Source organism: Tursiops truncatus, chromosome 1, assembly GCF_011762595.2.
Source record: "Tursiops truncatus isolate mTurTru1 chromosome 1, mTurTru1.mat.Y, whole genome shotgun sequence".
Classification (NCBI taxonomy): Eukaryota; Metazoa; Chordata; class Mammalia; order Artiodactyla; family Delphinidae; genus Tursiops; species Tursiops truncatus.
Window position 1 is genome coordinate 174,118,312 of NC_047034.1, and position 6,000 is coordinate 174,124,311.

The window sequence follows — 6,000 nt, forward strand, 5'->3', positions numbered from 1 at the left end:
CAACGTCGCATGCGCACGCCTCAGCAGCCAGGAGCAGGGAGAGCAAACATGGAGCCCGTTTGTCTGTGGCTTTCAGCCAGGAGTTCCCCTAGAACTGCCCTGAGCTTCAGACAAGGGCTGGTACCCTGACCAGCGTGGAACACCGGCAGAATCCCTGCGTGACTGTTGGTCCCACCCACAATGATCCCTGCTTAGGTAAAAGGGAGAATTTATTGGTTCAAATAAGTGGAAAGCCAAATGATAATCAGTTTCAGGTATGGCTGGATCCAGGGGTGCAAGCAGTGTTTCCAGGACCTGGTTCAGGAACCAGTTTCTCTGTCCTCCAATTCCACATCCTCTAGGCTGGCTTCATTCTCAGACATCTTGTCCTAGTGAGGATAAGCTGGCTCCTCAGCGGCAGGCTCACACCATCCCACGTTCAAAGGCAGAAGGAAAAAAGAGACACTGTGTCTTTCTAGTCATCCAGAGTCAGCTCTGATTGGTTCTGCTTGGCTTGATTTGAGCCACATGAACCAATCACAGTGGCAAGAGGAATGCAATGCTCTGATTGGCCAGTCCTGAGTCATGGGATTGATCTTTGCAGCCAGTGAGGGAATCTAGCCCTTTGAAACACATGGGCTGAGAATTGGAGATGGGTGGTTCCCCAAAGGTCCAATGGGGAGCCCTGGCCAGGAGAAGCAAGAAAGGATACTGGGTAGCAAAAACAACTGTCACCAGAATGACCATCGGTGGACTCTCTGACTTGCCCCTGGGCCTTTTGGAGTGGCAGCTGGCCATGCTCTGATGGGCAGTCCTGAGCTCCCAGGGTGGGACTTGGGCCTCTCCTGATGGACAGTTGGCCCGTGTGGTGACAGGTCGTTGGCGGCCCTGCGCCTGACTGCTGGCCCCTCTGACTTGCAATCAGCGGGTGGCCCGGTGGGCCGTTGGCTGGCTCGTTGCTTGGCATGTGACCAGTCCCGTCTGGCAGTCCTTCGTGGGGCCGCCTGAGGTCTGGAAGGGAGATCTCTGGGGTTGATGCCGTCCCGCCCTGCTTCTGCCTGGCACGGTCACTCCCCACCCCGGGAGAGGGAGGCTGAGGTGCATACAAAGGTTTTGCCCCCGCGTGGTGGCAGGAGCCCCTGTCCAGCAGCAGCAAGAGGCCATTTGGGGCCAGTAGTGCTCTCTGGGAGCCGGGGTACGGTGGTCCTGGAATGAAGGGATTCAGGCAACGTTAGAATGGGTGCATGGTTTGCCCCTGTTCATTTGCTGTCACTCAGCTACCAACAAATAGCTCTGAAAGGCCGCCCTGGGTCAGCCACTGGCAGGTGGCAGTGAACTTAACAGACACAACTTGTCCTCACTGAGCTTTCAGCCCATCGGGGAGAGGAGCCTGGCTCGAGTCATGATGTGTTAGACGGGGTGGGGATGGCGTCCAGAGAGCTGACATGTAAGCTGAGACCCAGACGAGGCTCCCACAGGAGGAGTGGAGAGGGAAGATGCAGCTGAGGAAGAGCTGAGGGGAATGAGCAGCGGCTGGAGTGAGGGGTGCACGGGCGAGGGGCCATGAGGGCTCCGGAGAGTCAGGGAAGCCAAATCAGAGAGGACACAATGGGCCACGGTAAAGATCTGGGAACTTCTCCCGAGGGAGAAGGTGTTAAAGTGGGGCACTGCCGTGAGCAGACTTGAATTTTAGAAAGATCATTCTGGACCCAGAGAAAACTCACTGTGGGGGGGACGTGGGCAGAAGCGAGGAGCAGTTCAGTAATTGGGTTGAGAGCTGGAGGTGAACCAGAGCAGGAGGGGGCAGGTGTAGAGAAGTGGGCCATCTGAGGCATCACTGGAGACGGGACGGACAGGCTGGGGGCTGCCCGCACACTGTACTGTTAGTACGATAGCTGCAGAGTGGTGTGGACGTGGGATGCCGCAGTCATCGCACAGAACAGAGGTTCCCCGTCCGCTCACATCCCACGCGTCCACGTGCGCCTGTGCCTAGAACACCTGTGTGCACCTGTACATGCTGCGGAGAAAGCAGAGGACAGACCCCTGAGATGTGGGGAGAGAGGAGTGGGGGACGATGGGACAATTCATTCTTTATGCATCTTTGTGTTTCCACCCGCTGCTGTGACACGTGTTACTTTTATAGTTGCTAAAAAGGGATTTTAATGAAAGTATGAAAAGTAAGAACGGGAGAGTACGGTGGCTGAGAGCCCGGCCTTGGGGTCAGAGCGACCCAGGCTGGAATCCTCGCTCTGTCATGAACCGCTTGGAACCCAACCCAGCCCCATCTTCTCAGCCACGAGTGAGGCTGCCACGTGGATTTCAGGAGATCACTCTTGTGCAGCACCGGGGGTGGCTGTCACTGCCGCGATGGCTGCCCTGTCCCCTCCCCACTCCCTTCCTGGCCTTTCCTCGCCGCACCTTTCTCCCTCTTTATTTCCTCCCCCTCACATCCCCACCCCACAGAAGAAGGAGGCTGGGATGAGGGAGGGTCTGCAGGATGGCCAGGACAGGCGGAAGGCTGGGACCAGGGGCCATTCCCGGGCCAGAGAAGGAGGCTGGCCTCCCCTCTGCGACCGGCTGGTCCATGCATCCGGCTTCTGCCCCAGGCCAGGATGACAGATGGCCCCCCAAGGAAAGGTCACTGTCTCCGGAGCAGTTGTGTGTTTGGAGGAGGCGGGAGGGCTGGGGTGTCTCCCGAGCCCTCCCTCAACCCATGTCTGGCGTTTGGGGGCCTGGACCTTGCCAGCAACCGGACTTTATTTTGGTTACTAAGGATGGGAAGGTTCAGGTCATAAATAACCACCTGGCCGGGCCGCCAGCCTCTCCCCCGGGGCGCCCCAAGGGCCCGAGGCCTCTTCAAGGCCAGCGTGGCCCCCGCCTCTGGGCGCGGGGCGGGAGGTCTGGTGGCGGGGCTCGGAAGCCCAGTGGAGAGGCGGGGGAGAGAGGAGAGGGGTCTCGGGGCCTGGGTTCAGCGCAAGGTTAGCCAAATAGTGGATAAATTAAGCGAGGGAAACAGACAGCTCCCCTCACGGTGAACTTTTCACCCAGCTAACCTGCTCCTCGCCCACTCTCAGGTGGCGGCAGCTCCCGCCCTGAGGCTGTCACCTCTCGGGGGGGCGGGGGGGTTGTCACCTGCCTCTTCCCCAGCCACCACTACTGCCACCCCAGGTGAGAGGGTGAGGAGGGAGAAAGCCCAGGACAGGCTCCGGGCCGCAGGCCCTTTGAGGCGCTGCCGAGATCCATTTAGAAACCCCAGGGCTCCGACCAGCCTGAAGGCCAGACTTGGGCAGGAAAGACAGAGCACCCACCTTCCCTCCCCTTGCCCAGCGTCCTCACCAAGGCAGGGGGCGTGCGGTTCTGGGAGAGCGGGCGGCTGTCTCACCTGGAGGTTTGGGGACCCTTTTCCCAGCCCGCCTTCGCTTTGCTCGTTTCCAGCCTGAGCCGCCCCTCGGGAGACCAGCTCCATCTTCAGGGAGCAAAGGGAGAGGCCCTCCCTCTGGCAAAGCCGGCTTGAGGGATCCCCCCCGCAAGCAACAGCCATTCACCGGAGCATTTTCGGAGCCAGGCCTGAGGAGAGAAACGGCCTCGGGCTATCAGGCTGCAAAGCGTGTGCAGAGGAGGGCACGGCGGTCGGGCGGACCCCCGGCAAGGTCACAGGAAAGGGGTCTTCAGAAGAGCTGGGGGGGGGGGTCCCAAGGCCCAGTCACCCAGCCATCTCCTCCCACTGTCCCATTCACCAGTGGCTGCCCAGCCTGGACACACAGATGGTGCCCAGAGGAAATTCACGGCCCGACAGCACGGGGGCGCGGGGCCAGGAGGTGAAGGGCAGGCCACCCAGTCGGGACGTGGCTCTGGAAGTGGCCTGCTGTTCACTCTGTCCGTGGCATGTCGGGACTGAATGCCTGCTGAGTGCTGGGCACTGGGCCTGGCGCCAGGGACACAGACAGAGTGAGCCAGGTGGGGGGCCCACCATCGCGGGGCAGAACTAGTGTGGGAGGGGCTGGCAGGTGAGACAGACAGAGAGATGGCTGCAGGTGGATGGACAGACAGGCAGGTACACAGACCAGCCACTGGGCAAATATCAGACTGACTGGGCTGGTCAGGACGGCCTGAAGGAAGAGGTGACATCTGAGCTGAGGTCAGAATGATATAAGGAGGGGACCACCTCGTAAAGGGGGCAGCGTGGGGTGAGGTGGAGAGCTGGGCGCCCGCAGCACAGGGCCGAGGGGCAGCGTCAGAGCCCAGGCCAAGGCCATAACCTTACACTTGCCCTTGGCCCTCCTGGTGGATTACCCTCGCTGGGCCTGTCTCGCCGACAGGCCCACTGTGTGGTCCTACCCACGGCAGAGGGGCCGGTCCCCGAAGCCTCAGTTTAGGTCCCTGTAAAATGGGAACTCAACACTGACCTTCCAAAAGACTGAGGAAGAGTCTAAGCATACGGCTGCCTGGGAAGGAAGCATCGTCCGGGAGCGGGCGGAGGGGAAGAGGTGAACTTGCGGCTCAGCGGGAAAGCTCGAGCACTTGGCCCTCCTTCTCGCCGCCACAGACGGTTGAATGCTGCCCACGCCCCATGGAGGAAGTGGAGACCTGAGTGCTTTGGTCCCTGCTGCCTGTACGCTTCGTCTCCCCACTGGGCAAGCATTCAGGGCTGAAGGCCGGAGACGTCTGTAGGAAGGGCATCTCTCCGTGACTGTGGGCTCTGAGACGCTGCCTGCTCCACTGTTGGACCCAGAACCGTCTTTCCCATTAAGCAGATATATCCAGTTTCGGTCCCAGTCATGTAGAGAAGCTGGTCCCCTTGAGTTGCAGTCCTAAGAGAGGGGCTCTGCTCATGGATAGAGTCATTCCTTCCTACCTGATCCTTCTGGGATGGACTGGGAGCCTGGCAGCTTGTAGACAGGGAACTGCTGGGGGTGGACCCCATGGACATCACCCCATAATCCTAGACCAGGGCCACGGGACTTGGGCCAGATAACTGGACCCGGGGTGAAAAGGATGAAAATGTGTCTATCCTACAAAGAGACCCACACACACACCCATTTCAGGGAATCCTACTTTTGTCTCCTAACATGAAATTAGCTCTGTGTTTCCTAATTATAAAATAATACATATTCATTCTTTTTAAAAATTAAAATAATGGGGTTTTTAATTAATTAGTTTATCTATTTATTTTTGGCTGCGTTAGCTCTTCGTTGCTGCGCACAGGCTTTCTCTAGTTGCTGTGGCAAGCAGGGGCTACTCTTCATTGCGGTGCGCAGGCTTCTCATTGCAGTGGCTTCTCTTGTTGCGGAGCACGGGCTCTAGGCACACAGGCTTCAGTAGTTGTGGCACATGGGCTCAGTAGTTGTGGCACATGGGCTTAGTGGCTCCGCGGCACGTGGGATCTTCCCGGACCAGGGCTCAAACCCGTGTCTCCTGCATTGGCAGGCGGATTCTTAACCACTGCACCACCAGGGAAGTCCTAAAATAATGTTAAAAGGCATTTAGGTCTCAGTAGACATCTCCCTACATCAGGGCTGCCTTCCCTTGACGGCCCCATGACAGCTGCATCTGTCCCAGGGGACGTGCCCCGTTCAGCTATGCTGAATGAGTAAATGAGTCAGTGAATGAATGAATGAATGAATGAGGGCAAACACTCATGTGATCCTTCAAAGAGAGCTGACTATTTAAAAATGGGCCATTGTGGCCATCAGCATCCTGCCCCCCAAAGAAACAGGTTCCCTTTCAGGCCAGGCCCGCCAAACAGTGGGATTTCCCTGGGGCCTGATGACCTTTCTGCTTCCTGCCTTTCCCACAGTTCCTGGGCCAGGGGCTTCCCAGAGCAGATGGTCCATCCAAGGGCTCATTGTTTTAAATATTTATTTAGTATTATTAAAAAGATGGTGTCGTGACAAGAAAGAAAAAGATGAAAAAGTATATGTATTGGGCACTTACCAACTGCCTAACAAGTGCTATTTTCTTGCTTACAAATGGTCCTCAGGACCCAGCACAGACAAATTTGTATATCGCCACGGTTTTTAA